General features: G+C 44.0%; 1 long non-coding RNA gene across 1 annotated transcript in view; it reads right to left on the reverse strand.

Annotated features, from left to right (window-relative positions):
• Positions 1-10366, reverse strand: part of LOC150068960 (uncharacterized) — a 78635-nt gene extending 68269 nt beyond the window's left edge. Inside the window, exon 1 of the long non-coding RNA XR_016535110.1 lies at positions 10295-10366. This is a non-coding gene — a long non-coding RNA (uncharacterized LOC150068960). The remainder of the gene's footprint in view (positions 1-10294) is intronic.
• Positions 10367-13483: the final 3117 nt, after the last annotated feature.

Genomic DNA, 13483 nt, shown 5'->3' on the forward strand with positions numbered 1-13483 from the left:
ATTTATTCTGAAAAAGAAGAGAGAGAGAGATATCCTCAGGAGGCAGAGAGCCTTCTGGGTGTTCATCAATATTATTGGGGTCCCTCCATATTTGGGGACAATATTTAAGATCCCTTGTAGGGACCCAAATTGGCTTTGTTTCATCAGTGGGGAAAACACAACCAAATCCTCTTCCAGCTGTAATGAGGGGGTCAGGGCCTCTCCACTCCCCATTAAGGGGGTCCTTCCACCGGACATAGACAGTTCGATAGGGAATAGAAGTTGTCCAATGTTTCTGGAAGGGTGAGAGATGTTCCCCTTTGGCAAAATTTAAAATATTGAGAGTAAACAAAGCCATCTTTAGCTGATCATGGGGGGGGAGTGTATTCCCCCTTTTTTGTTTTATTAATTGAGATTTAAGGACATGGTTATATCTTTCTACTATTGCTTGTCCTCTGGGATTATGAGGGATGCCAGTAGTATGGGTAATTTGCCATTGTTTAAAGAAGTCATCAAGAGACTTGCTTGCAAAACATGGACCGTTATCGGTTTTTATTTGGTCTGGCAATCCGAGAGTAGCAAAACATTGAAGAAAATGACTGATAGCATGTTTAGCTCTCTCCCCGGAATGGGCTGTAGCCCAACAGGCATGGGAAAAGGTGTCTATTGTTAAAAAAATGTATTTAAGTTTTCCAAAAAAGGGAAAATGTGTAACATCCGTTTGCCACAGATTATTAGGCCTAAGACCTCGAGGGTTAACACCGCCCATTTGGAGCGGTGGAACCTGTAAGAAAGGGTGACATGATTTGCAGGTTCTAATAATCTTTTTTAGGTCTTTAATAGCAACTTGGGGAAATCGGTGGTGTAGTCCCCTCCAGTTGGCATGCGTGAGCCGATGGAAAGAGATAGCCTCCTGTAAAGTGTAACATTCAGGATTAGAGGCTAACTGGTCAGCGAGGGCATTGCCTTTGGTCAAAATACTTGGAAGGCTTTGATGTCCCCTCAGATGTTGAATAAACATAGGAGCAATCCTTTGTTTGAGCAAATTTCTAGCTTGAATCATCAAAGGAGTGATGGGGTTGCTATCAAGTTTAATATGAGCTTCTATGAGGTTAGGTAACAAATTGACCACATACAGGCTATCTGAGAATAGGTTAAGAGGACCAGTAACCTCAGATAAAGCTAAGACCACCGCATAAAGTTCCTTAAACTGCGCTGAACCCTGTATTTCATGAGACAGGGTCACTGCAGGAGAAGAATTGCCTTCACCTGGGGAGAAAATAACAACAGAAGCCCCCTTCTTGCCTCCATCCGTGAATACGCTGGGGAAGGAGGGATCAGCTTCACTCAGAAAAAGTTTTGGAGGTCGCCACTCCAGCTGACTAAAGGAGCGCATCCATTTATGGGGACCATAATGACAATCCACTTTACCTGGAAAGCCTTCCATGGCTATTGCAAGTCTAGCATTATTTCTTTGTAGCCAAGAGAAATCATTAATCCTAAAAGGGACAATAAGAGAGTGGGGTTCACTCCCAAAAAGACGAGTGGATAAGTCTCGTCCTTTGACAATGCAATCTGCCATCTGGTCAGTCATGGAGTAAACTCTAGGTGTTCCTCCGACTGACAGGTGAATCCAGTGAAGAGGTTCCCCTTCCTGGCCTAAAAGGGCAGTAAAGAGGGTCTGTCCTGATAGGACATAGAGCGTTAGGGGCATAGCAGGATCATACCTCTTTAAGGTTGCTTCATCAATAGCTAATTGAATTTTATTTAGAACCTCTTTATGATCAGCTGACAACGTTACTATGGAGGTCAGATCAAGACCCTTTAAGAGATCAAAAAGAGGTGTGAGGGTTGCAGTGGTTATGGGGATCCACGGTCTCATCCAATTAATTTCACCAAGAAGTTTTTGAAGTTGGGGCAGGGTATAAGTATCTTGGATAGCCAATTGGGGTTTTAAAGGAGACACAACATCCAGTGTTAGGACAGATCCCAGGATTTTAAAGGGGGGTATCTTTTGGATTTTTTCTGGGGCAATCTGGAAGCCATTAACTTTTAACAGTTGGAGACATTTATTAAAAAGACAATCTAAATGCTGAGTGTCTGGGCTTCCTATAATGATATCATCCATATATACATAGAAAAGTGAGCCTGTCTCCTCGTTAAGAGGGGATAAGACTCTAGACATATAGTCCTGACATATAGGAGGACTATTGGCCATACCTTGAGGTAGAACTGTCCATTCAAAATGCAAATCAGGTCCCTTATAATTTAATGAAGGAAGGGAGAAGGCAAACTTCTCAGTATCTTCTGGGTGGAGAGGAATAGAGAAAAAACAGTCTTTGATGTCTATGACTATGAGATATTGGTCATTAGGAATGGCAGGTATCCAGGGCATCCCCCTTTGGGGGGTCCCAAAAAGTTCCATCCTCTCATTTATTTTTCTCAAGTCTTGGAGTAGTCTCCACTTGCCATTAGGCTTTCTAATCACAAATACTGGGGAGTTCCAAGGGCTCAGAGAGCGTTGGAGATGTCCCAACTGGACTTGTTGGTCAACCAAATGGTGAAGTTGCTCTAATTTTTGGCGAGGCAACGGCCACTGCTCCACCCAGACAGGGGGACCCGAGATCCAACGTATTTTCGGTGTCCCCGGAGGAGCAGTGGCCCTTAGGATTGGGGGTGAGGCCGAGAGCAGAAAAGCAGTTGATCCCTTCTGGCCAACCCAAATGTAGGGTGGTTTTTATAACTTCTTTGACCTCCAAGAGAGTATTGCCGATATTCCTCATCATTCAGACCATTATCATTAGAGGCTTTATGGTCAGTAGTAATAAATGCCTCTGCTTCCCCTAATACATCTTGACCTAGCAAATTGGCGGTTAAGCCTGAGGCCACTAGGGGGCGAACTTCTCCTGTATTGCCATCGGGATCCTCCCAAGTTACCCAATCAGCTGTCTGCTGTGATCCTGTTTGTCCTCCAACCCCCAACAGAGGTGGGCCGGCAACCAGCTTCCACTGAGCGGGAATCTCCTCTTTTCTAAGCACTGTCCGATCCGCGCCTGTATCAATGAGGCACTTGAAAGGCTTTCCTCCTATAATGAACACCATCTTAGGCCTAACCCCAGACACGAGAGGCACTGTCCAATGCGCACGCGCTGGAGTTTTCCCCTTATTTAACGGGGCTGGGGTACGCCCCTCTTGGAGTTTAAAGGCCTGCCCTGAATATCAGTTTTGGATCGGCAGTCTTTAGCCCAGTGAAATCCCTTTCTGCACCTAGGACAGGGGGTGCGAGGCAAACTGGAGTCTTGTGATCTATCAAATAGAAGCGGCGGCGGTGGCGGCGGAGGCTTATTGGGACAGTCTTTCTTAAAATGTCCCTCTTGACCGCAACCAAAACAAATACGCCCTCTCCCAGGGAGTGCCTGCCTGAGGGTGGAAGCAAGGGCGGCCATATCATCTCTACGGGAGGCCTGAAGCACAGCCGCCATCGTCTGTGCCTGGTGGGAATGAGTACCTATGTCCTGGGAGGCCACGATCCACCTCTCCATGGATCTGCCTTTTAATCCTGAACAAGCCATCTTGTGCTCATTGTTCATACCCTCCCAAACCATCATCTTAACAAACTGGTCCCTAAGATCCCCAGGAGGGAACTTCCTTTTTATACTCCCCTCAACTCTATCAATAAAAGTGGACAGGTCCTCTTCTGGTCTTTGGTTAATTCCTGCTATCGGAGACTCAGAGGGACCCTCCTCCAGTTTTCTCCAGGCCGCTAGGCCCAAAGCTCTAATCTGATCCTGATAGGGAGGGGGGATGGCGGCCTGCTGGACCCCCGTAGAGTATTGATCAGAGGTCCCTGCCAGCATCCCTAGAGTAATGGGGATCATAGGTTGAGCATGATGGTTCCTCTCTGCCTGCTGGCGGCATTCTTCTTTATACAGGGCGCACCACTTAATGAAAAGCGGGCCTGGAAGAACTGCTTTGGCCAGAGCCATCCAATCGGCTGCAGTACATGGTTGATGAGCAAGGCCTTGGAGGATGGCTTCCGTCCAAGGAGCATTAGGGCCAACTTCTAAGACAGCTTTTTTGAGTTCCTTAAGGTCGCCAGGCTCCCAGGGATACCCGGTTGCAGGGCGGTTACCACCCGGGTCAATATTAACCAGGAATAGCTGGCAGGACTCCGGGCCAGGTTCAAATGGTGCCTCACTAGTGACACTGTCTGTTGGGGTCACGCTCTCCGGCCTTTCTGACACACTTCCACTCAAAGGCTGCAATATCTTGTAGACCTCAGAAGCACCGTGCAGAAGCCTGTCTGGTGAATGGAGCCCTGGCAGGCCCAGACCCTCCTGTGAGACTACTGAGGGTGGATGGAGCCCTGGCGCTGTGGGGGTTGGGAAGCTAACAGGGCACACTAGGCCCGGACCCTCCTGTGAGACTACAGAGGCCTCATGGCCTGGGTTTGATGGGGGAGGAGCAAAGGGTGGCTCCTTCTCATCTCCCTGAGGGGAACTTGGCCTTTCAGTAGACAATGAGAGATTAGCATCCCCGCAGGGAGTAAGGGAGGCATCTGGCCTCTCTTTGTTAACTGTGTCCCCAGGGGACCCTGCTCTCAGGTTGGAGAGGCAAGGGGAAAAGCAATCCTTTAGAGCACACAGAACGGGATAAACTCCTGGTGGGGGAGTCTCGCCTCTAATCTGGGCATTTATGATGACCTGTTCTATTTCATCCCACGTGCTCCAATCATACAAGTTACTAGCTGGCAGCCACGGGGCAATTTTAACTAGAGTATCCCAAACTTTACATGTTTGTGTAGCTAAAATCTCTAACCCTCGACTTTCAAGGAAGAGCTTAAGAGAGTCGAGGGAAGGGTCATTCTTAGAAAAGATCTTTCCCATATTTGATGGGAGTACACTTACCCGCAGTCCGATTAGCTCGTCGGCGGTGAGTTTCTCGAGCACGTGGAGCCCTCACACTGGGCGGCAGTTTCCTCACACGGGGCACCAGTTGTTGCTCCTCTCTGGGGCAGCAACACAGGAACGGGGAGGGACACACAGGGCCAGCCTGTAGTCCCCCGGGAGCCGAGCGAGATGGCAAGTGTCGAAGACCCAGCCCTCCCCCAATCACCGGGGAAGAAAAAACCACGCTGAGTCAGAAGCAGTGTTAACCATGGAAGCGCATCAGATCTCTCTCCTCATCTCTCGTTCTCTCTGATGCTCTCCGATGCTCTCTTCTTTATTGCGTCACACAATTAGTTATATACTGTTAGGGTAGGAGAAGGTGGGCACCGGGAAGCTAGCCAATAGGAAGAGGGCCCCTGTGCTACCACTAAGGGTCTGGGTGGGCTTTCAGGTAGTGGGCAGGACAGGTGCAGGAAAGCGCGCGAGACTTGAGCTGCTGCGAGACCCGCGAAACTGCGGGGGGTTCAATCGAGTCACGTACACAGAAATGCCTTAGGAGAGGTATGCAAAAGACCAAATGCCTAGACAAAGCCCTTTAATTGCAGCTGAGCCAGAATCAGGCTTCAGGGATGGAGGGTAGGCCCCAACAAGGCTCAATGGTTTACCTCATTTGTCATAATCAGTAGAAACCTTGGGCTCTACTAGCAGAGATCTGCAATAGAGCAAAATCTGGGTCCATAAGGCCATATAATGTGAAGCTAATTGAAAGGACCTCCAGGATATTGAAACAAAAGCCATATAACGAATGATTGTTGTCCTTAATGTACTATGTTGTCTCTCATCTCCTTTGCTGTCCCTTGGTTATCTCATATTGGTATAGTATCTCACTTTGTTATCTGATATATTGAATTTATTTGTATTTGGATATTTGAAATTTGATAGGGAAGGGGGGAAAACCAAGAAGGGTGTGGGGTGTGGGGTGTGGGGGGGGAGGGAAATGGGTACCAAGACATGTGAAAGGGTATCAATGTATGTGAATTAATGCACCTTCTATCTGGCAAACATCATGTAACCCTTTTACTAATTACAATAAAAAATAGAAAAAAAAAGAAAAAATCATATTAAGTGAAGTAAGCCAGACTCGAAGAAACATAGGCACAATGGTTTCCCTCACTAGTTATAATCAAAAACCTTAGGCTCTCCTTTCAGAGACTTACAATAGAGCAAAATCTACATACATAAAGCTATAGAGGATGAGGCTAAATGAAAGGACCTCCAGGATATAGAAACAAAAGCCATATATGAGTGATTGTTGTCCTTAATGTAGTATGTTATCTCTCATCTCTTTTGCTGTCATATTGGTACAGTATTTAACCTTGTTATGTGATATGTTGTATATATGCGTATTTGGTTATTTGAAATCGGATAGGGAAAGGGGGAAAGAAGATGAGGGCCAGGGATGGGTGTAGGGAAATGGGGAGCAGAGCACAAGAAAGGGTATCGATGTATGTGAAGTAATGCACCTTATATCTGGTGAATATACTGTAACCCTTCTACTAATTACAATAAAAAATATATTGAAAAAAATATATTGCAATATATGTACATGGAACAATACTAAAAAGTAGGTTCAAAACTACAAAACTTTTAGAAGAAATGGAACATAAAATTAGGAAATAGAGCACTCTTATTTAAATCATGACAATGACATAAACAAGCAGCAATACTGCAAAAGACAATCTATGAATGAATTACAACACACACCAAGTGTGTTATTGTTCACTGAGACAAAATATTTCAAAATGTTATGTGGACTTAAAAAATGCTTCTAATTACAAATGATTTTCTAGGGGAAATAGGGCTGAAAATATCAGAGTTCCCCATTTCAAACAAAGTAATAGCCGCTTGGTAGTAGCAAAAAAAGTAAATTTATATACTTATCTGCACATGATATTTCACAAGGAAGTGAAAAATAGAGATTGAACTGTTAGGTGCAACTGGAAGCAATGACTTCTTCCCTTGGCTCTCTCCTCCTGCACCCTGGAAATCCTGCCCAGCAGCTGTAACCCTGGCAACTGGCATGCTTGGGGGCAGTGGGAGGTCCCAACTGAGGTATTTCCCCATCCTCTGACATCACATCCATTGCTGCTTTGTCTATGCCCCTCGCCCTACATTATCTCTCACTTCCCACCCTAAGCTCTCTTGCTCACCGGACTCCATCTTGGGCAGCAAGAGCCTGCTCTTTTCTCATGCAATAAACCCTTATATCCTGAATTGCGTGGAGTTTCCTTTTGATAGACCTTACATTTGGTGCCTGTCTCAGAACGGGGAGAGGGTCAGGAGTGGCTGGATCCCCTCCATTTCTCGGGAGTCCATCCACCTTTTGCCCCCCTCCTTCAAACCAGAGAAAGGAAACTCCACTCCCAGACCTCTGCCTTTCCCATTGCTGGAGGTGCATTCATTACAATGTTTCCTCTCTGCACCTGTTGAGTGACTCCTGCCTGCAGGCCTCTTTTTCTGTCGCCTTTAACCCTCCCCCCACCACAGGTCTCTCTCCCTGTGTCTAGTTTAAACCCCCTCACCTCCCAACCTGTTCTGGTGAGATTGGATTACCCCTCCTCCCCACTCTACTTTCCTACTCAACATCCTTATTTACTTTCCCACTTAACATCCTTATTGACTCTACCCAATGATGTCCTCACTTATTCTAACCCCTGTTGATCTCACTGACTCTGCCCCATGTTCAGTAACTCCACCCCTTAAAATCCTCTCTGACTCCACCCCCATTCACCACTGACTCCACACCTTCCTGGGGTCCTCACCAACTGGACCCCCCCAACTATGTCCTCACTAACTCTTCCTCTACCTCCTTATTAACCACCCCCATGCCATCTTTAGGGACTTCACTTCCTCTTAAGTTTTTTTTTTTATTGCAATGGGGTCTCATCAGTCTCACCCAAGCTGGGACACACCCTTGGGATATCTTTTACACTCTTTAGATGTTCTTCTACTTAGATACTTCATGAAGCCAAAACGGCTCATTTTTTAATGCAATCTATTGCAATCGTGTCTGGCCAAAGTATAGGCTAGACGATTGGTCTCAATGGCCCCAAAATGGGACTTTGGATTATAATATTCTCAGGAATTTAGACAGTTTCTGCCGACCCAATGGTAAATGGCCAGAGGTTCTATAAGTTCAGGCTTTCTTTGCTCTCCATGCTTGCTCTTTTCTCTATCAATCCTACTCAACTTTCCCTAGCCTCCTGGCACAGGGGCAGTCTGTCCCTCAGTACCTGCCAAATCACCGAAAAGCCTGGAGCCTCTTCCTAAACCTAAAGTGCCCGATCCCCTTCTCAACATTGAAGAATCTGCTCCTCCTCCCCAAGCTGAACCTTTCCTTCCTTCTCCTCCCCCTTCAGCTTCTTTTTCTTCACCTTCCAAAGCTCACACCCAATCCTGCACTGGTGGCTCATAGCCTCCAGCAGCCCCCTTATTTCCTCTGTGAGAGGCGGCAGGGGCAGATAAAGTTTTTCGTGCACAGTCCCCCTTTTCAATGACCCATCATTCCCAGATCGAGAAGCAACTGAGATCTTATTCCCAAGACCCTAATAATTATACCAAAGAGTTTAAATACCTTGTTCAGACTCATGACCTCATCAGGCATGACTTATATATAGTCCTGTCCTAGACCCCTACCTCCAAAGAAAAGGAAAGAGTTGGGGTTGCAGCCCAGGCACATGCTGATGAAACCCACTGCGTAGACAATACTTTTCCAGTAGGGGCAACAGCTGTGCCCAGCGAAGAGCCCAAACGGGATTATGAAGAAAGTGCACCTTGAAGGGTTAGCAGAAATAGGATGGTAACCTGCCTGGTAGCTGGCCTCCAGAAGGCAGCCCACCATGCAGTCAACTATGATAAACTCAAAGGAGGTTACCCAGAGACCCACTGAAAACCCTGCCGAATTTCTTGATCGCCTTACAGCAGCACTCCAGCGTTTTACAAAGCTGCACCTGGAGTCAAAAGAAGGATAGTGGTCCTTAATACCCATTTCATTACCCAATCAGCTCCTGATATTTAAAAAAAAGTTGAAAAGTTCTGAGGATGGCCCTCAAACCCCCCAGGGAGATCTGGTGAGCATGGCCTTGAAGGTTTTTAACATCCAGGAGGAACAGAAAAGGACTGATAGGGCTGCCCATAATAGGAAAAATTGCCAGCTCCTGGCTGCTGCCCTTCGGTCTCCTCAAAGAAGAAGCGCCCAATGCACACCACCCACACCATGCTGCAAGTGTGGCAAGAAAGCCAAGTGGACAAGAGCTTGCCCTACTCTACAACCACCATCTGGACCCAGACAAAGTATGGACAGCTGGGTCACTGGGGAGTCGACTATCCCTCCTCCTCTCTACAAGGTGGGCCAGTCCCTCCCATACCCCCTACACATGGGGAGGAGCCCAATTTATCCAAGATACTCAGCTTGGCAACGGAAGTGTGATGGTGCCCAGGGCCGCTGGATCCCACAAGCATCACAATGGAGGAGCCCAGGGGATATCTCCAGGTTGCAGGCAAGCTACTTTATCCATTCTTTTGGATATGGGAGCCAGTTATTCATTGTTACCTGAGTGGTCCAGCCTCGCTTTTCCCACAGGATCTCAGTGGTGGGTGTAGATAGCCTTTTTACTTGCTCTGCAACTACCCATGTAGAATAGATAACTTTCCTTTTTTTACATTCCTTAATAATCTTACCCCGCTGTCCCATATCCAAGGCTCCCTCAGCCTCTCAAACCCCTTTTCCTTCTCCCCCAATTTTGCCTGAGGATCAAGCCTTTCTTAAGGCCCTTAATCTGTCTGGTTTACATCCTATGTGAACAGGACCTCATCACGTCCTGCGGACCACTCCCACTGTAATTTAGCTCAACGGACAGCCAGAGTTGTTTCTTCTGTCAAGAGTGAAAAAGGCTCCTGCTCTTGCCCTTTCTATGACTCCAAGGCGTGTCACATCCCTGAAGAAGATGGCACCCCTGCCTCTTACGACTTCTTTTGAATTTTATCCAAGGACACATATGCATGTTCACTACCATGGAACTGTTACTGCTCCTTCTGGACGGACAGCATCCCCACCTTCTACCCTTAATGTCAACGTCCTTTGTCATCAGGAAGTAGCCAGAAAGAATCAGCATCTCTTTACAACTATCAGGAGGCAGGAATGTTAGGTCTCACTGGAAGCAATGACTTCTTCCCTTGGCTCTCTCCTCCTGTACCCTAGAAATCCCTGCCCAGCACATGTAATCCTGGCAACTGGCATGCCTGGGTCAGTGGGAGGTCCCAACTGAGGTATTTCCCCATCCTCTGAGATCACATCCACCTCCACTGTGTCTATACCCCTCCCCCTGTGTAATCTCTCACTTCCTGCCCTAAGTCCTCTTGCTCACCCGAATCCATCTTGGGCGGCAGAAGTCTGTTTTTTCCTCATGCAATAAACCCTCTTCTCCTGAACTGCGTGGAGTTTCCTGTTGGCAGATGAAAATACATTGAAAGTCATTCTACCAAATAGCTGTTAATTCTGAAGGAAATAGAATCATTCCTGAACAGAGGGAATAAAATGAGGAAAAAGACTCAGTTTACAAGAGTTTCTGAAAAATATTAAGTACCTAGAATTCAACCCAACAAAGGAAGTAAAGGAACTACAAATGTGAAAGGGTATCAATGTACGTGAATTAACGCACCTTCTTTCTGGCAAATATCATGTAACCCTTTTACTAATTACAATAAAAAATGCAAAAAAAAGGAACTACAAGGAAAACTACAAAACTTTTAGAAAAAAATGGAACACAAAATTAGGAAATAGAGCATTCCTATTCAAATCATGAAAGTGACATAAGCAAGTAGCAATACTGCAAAAGACAATCTATGAATGAATTACAACACACATCAACTGTGTTATTTGTCACTGAGACAAAATATTTCAAAATGTATGTGGACTCAAAAAATGCCCTAATGACAAATGATTTTCTGGGGGAAATAGTGAGGAAAATATGAGTTCCACATTTCAAACAAAGTAATAGCAGCTTGATAGTAGCAGAAAAAATAAATTTATATACTTACAGGCACATGATATTTCACAAGGTGGTGAAAAAATAGAGCTTGAACAAAGAAAGCCTTTTCACCAACTAGTGTTAGAAATTCATATGCATAATTTAAAAATGGATACTTATATATTACCTTCTCTGAGTAATGGTTCAAAAACAAATGTAAGACATGAAAATTGAAAATTACTACAGGAAACAGTAGGAGAAAATTAGAAATTATTAGCATAGTCAGGAAATATCTAATTAGACTCCAGGCTCAGCAAATCAGAGGGAATATTGACAAATGAGTTTATACCAAGTTTGAATTTTCTGCCTCAAAAAGGACATAGTTTAATACAGTGATAGTATACAGAATGGGTGAAGATCTTTGCCAGTTGTATACTGGAGTGGTGGTCTAGTATTTAGAATACAATAAACTGTCAATGAATCAAAAAACTGAACTATTAAATGGGCTAATAGCTAAATAGCTAATAGAACTAATGAAAATGACCAGCAGAAACTCAAAGAAATGCTGAAAGACTCTGGCCATAAAGAAAACTCAAAACAATCTTGACATTCAATCCCACTTCACTAAGAATGGCCATCATCAAGAAGAAAAACCAAAGAAGATGCTTGTATGAATGTGGTAGAAAAGGAACCCTAAGAGACTCACGGTAGAAAAACTGGAGATTCGAGCCCAAGGTTTCTACTGATTATGACGAATGAGGGAAACCATTGAGCCTAAGTTCCTTTGAGTCTGGCTTACTTCACTTAATATGATTTTTTCTAAGTCTTTCCATTTCCTAACAAATGGGGTGATGTCATTCTTTCTGACAGCAGCATAGAATTCCATTGTGTACAAATACCACAACTTGTTGATCCACTCATCAACTGAGGGACATCTAGGTTGGTTCCATATCTTTGCTATGGTGAATAGTGCTGCAATGAACATTGTTGTGCTAGTGGATTTAGCAGAGATCTGCAATAGAGCAAAATCTTGAAACATAAGGCCATATAGTATGAAGCTAATTGAAAGGACCTCCAGGATATTGAAACAAAAGCCATATAACAAATGATTGTTGTCCTTAATGTACTATGTTGTCTCTTATCTCCTTTGCTGTCCCTTGGTTATCTCATATTGTTATAGTATCTCACTTTGTTATCTGATATATTGAATTTATTTGTATTTGGTTATTTGAAATTTGATAGGGAAGGGGGGAAAACCAAGACGGGTAGGGGGTGTGGGGGGGAGGGTAATGGGTACCAAGACATGTGAAAGGGTATCAATGTATGTGAATTAATGCACCTTCTATCTGGCAAATATCATGTAACCCTTTTACTAATTACAATAAAAAAAAGAAAAACTGGAGAGTCTCAAAAATGAAACAAATTCTACCCTGTAATCCAGTGACCTTTCTTGAATATAATCTATCTAGTATAAATCCAAAACACAAAGTAAAAAGTGATAGCTCAGTCTGGGTAAAAAATGGACAGTCATTTACTAGAAAGAACCTTTTAAAGAAAATGCCCAATACTTCTTTTAGTATTGGTACATACCAGAATAATTTGAGGGAAAAAATCAAATCTATTGAAATTTCAAATATGTTTACTACTCATAAACAAGTGGCTAAAAATAAGACTTCATTAGAAAGGCTTACAGAAAATAATACGGCTATGAAAAAATGGTAGCAGAGAACCTTTTTGGAAAAATACTATGTAGCAAATTTCTTTGGGTGTTGTTCTCTTACTATTAGACAAAACTTTGAAACAAATTTATTATTTTCTTGAAATAAAAGGTATAGGATTCAGAAATTCTTTTCTTCCGAAGTTCTTAATAAATGACTGGTAGGTAGGTCAAAAGAAATGGAATGGCTGTCTTGATTACCCTTCATCTAGTCTTCCTGACTCCACTCTGGTCATGTCACTCTTCTTGTATCACTACCTGACTAGTTGACTGCATTCAGAACTCATTAATCCTAGATCATTTGCTACCCATCCTGAAAGATTCATAAAATATCCCACATTGAATTATTGCAGGGTGTGATATTTCACTATCAAAATAATGGCTATAAACCAACTTCTACAACAGGTAGAGTGCTAGTTATGGAATATTTGTTAAGCAAATATATTTTGAGAAGAATCCTAAAACATAGCCTCTTGTCTAGAGTTAGAGATAGGACAATGACATAAAGAAGGGTTATTCCAATTTTTGTAACCTGGAAAGTCTTGTGTGCCAATGAAGTCCTAGACAATTGTCATGCAACCATGTGAAAAAAATTCCATCGGAAGAAAAAAAGGTACTTACCTAATGGGATCATTCTCTAAAGACAAGTTGATGGAAAAGTATTCCCAGGAGATCATGGAAGAAAACAGGATCCCAACACCCATGAATCCTGTGTATACTAACCTGCTGTTGGTAGAAAGAGTTAAATACTGACACCAGCCTGCATCTTCTGAAGGATACTATTGGACCACTACAGAAAAGCCACCTACACTGAACTTTATCTCTCAGTTTAGGTGACTCACAAAGAAAAGGAATGGTCACTAGAGCCT

Source organism: Megascapheus bottae, chromosome 1 (assembly GCF_031878675.1).
Source record: "Megascapheus bottae isolate mThoBot1 chromosome 1, mThoBot2.hap1, whole genome shotgun sequence".
Lineage (NCBI taxonomy): Eukaryota > Metazoa > Chordata > Mammalia > Rodentia > Geomyidae > Megascapheus > Megascapheus bottae.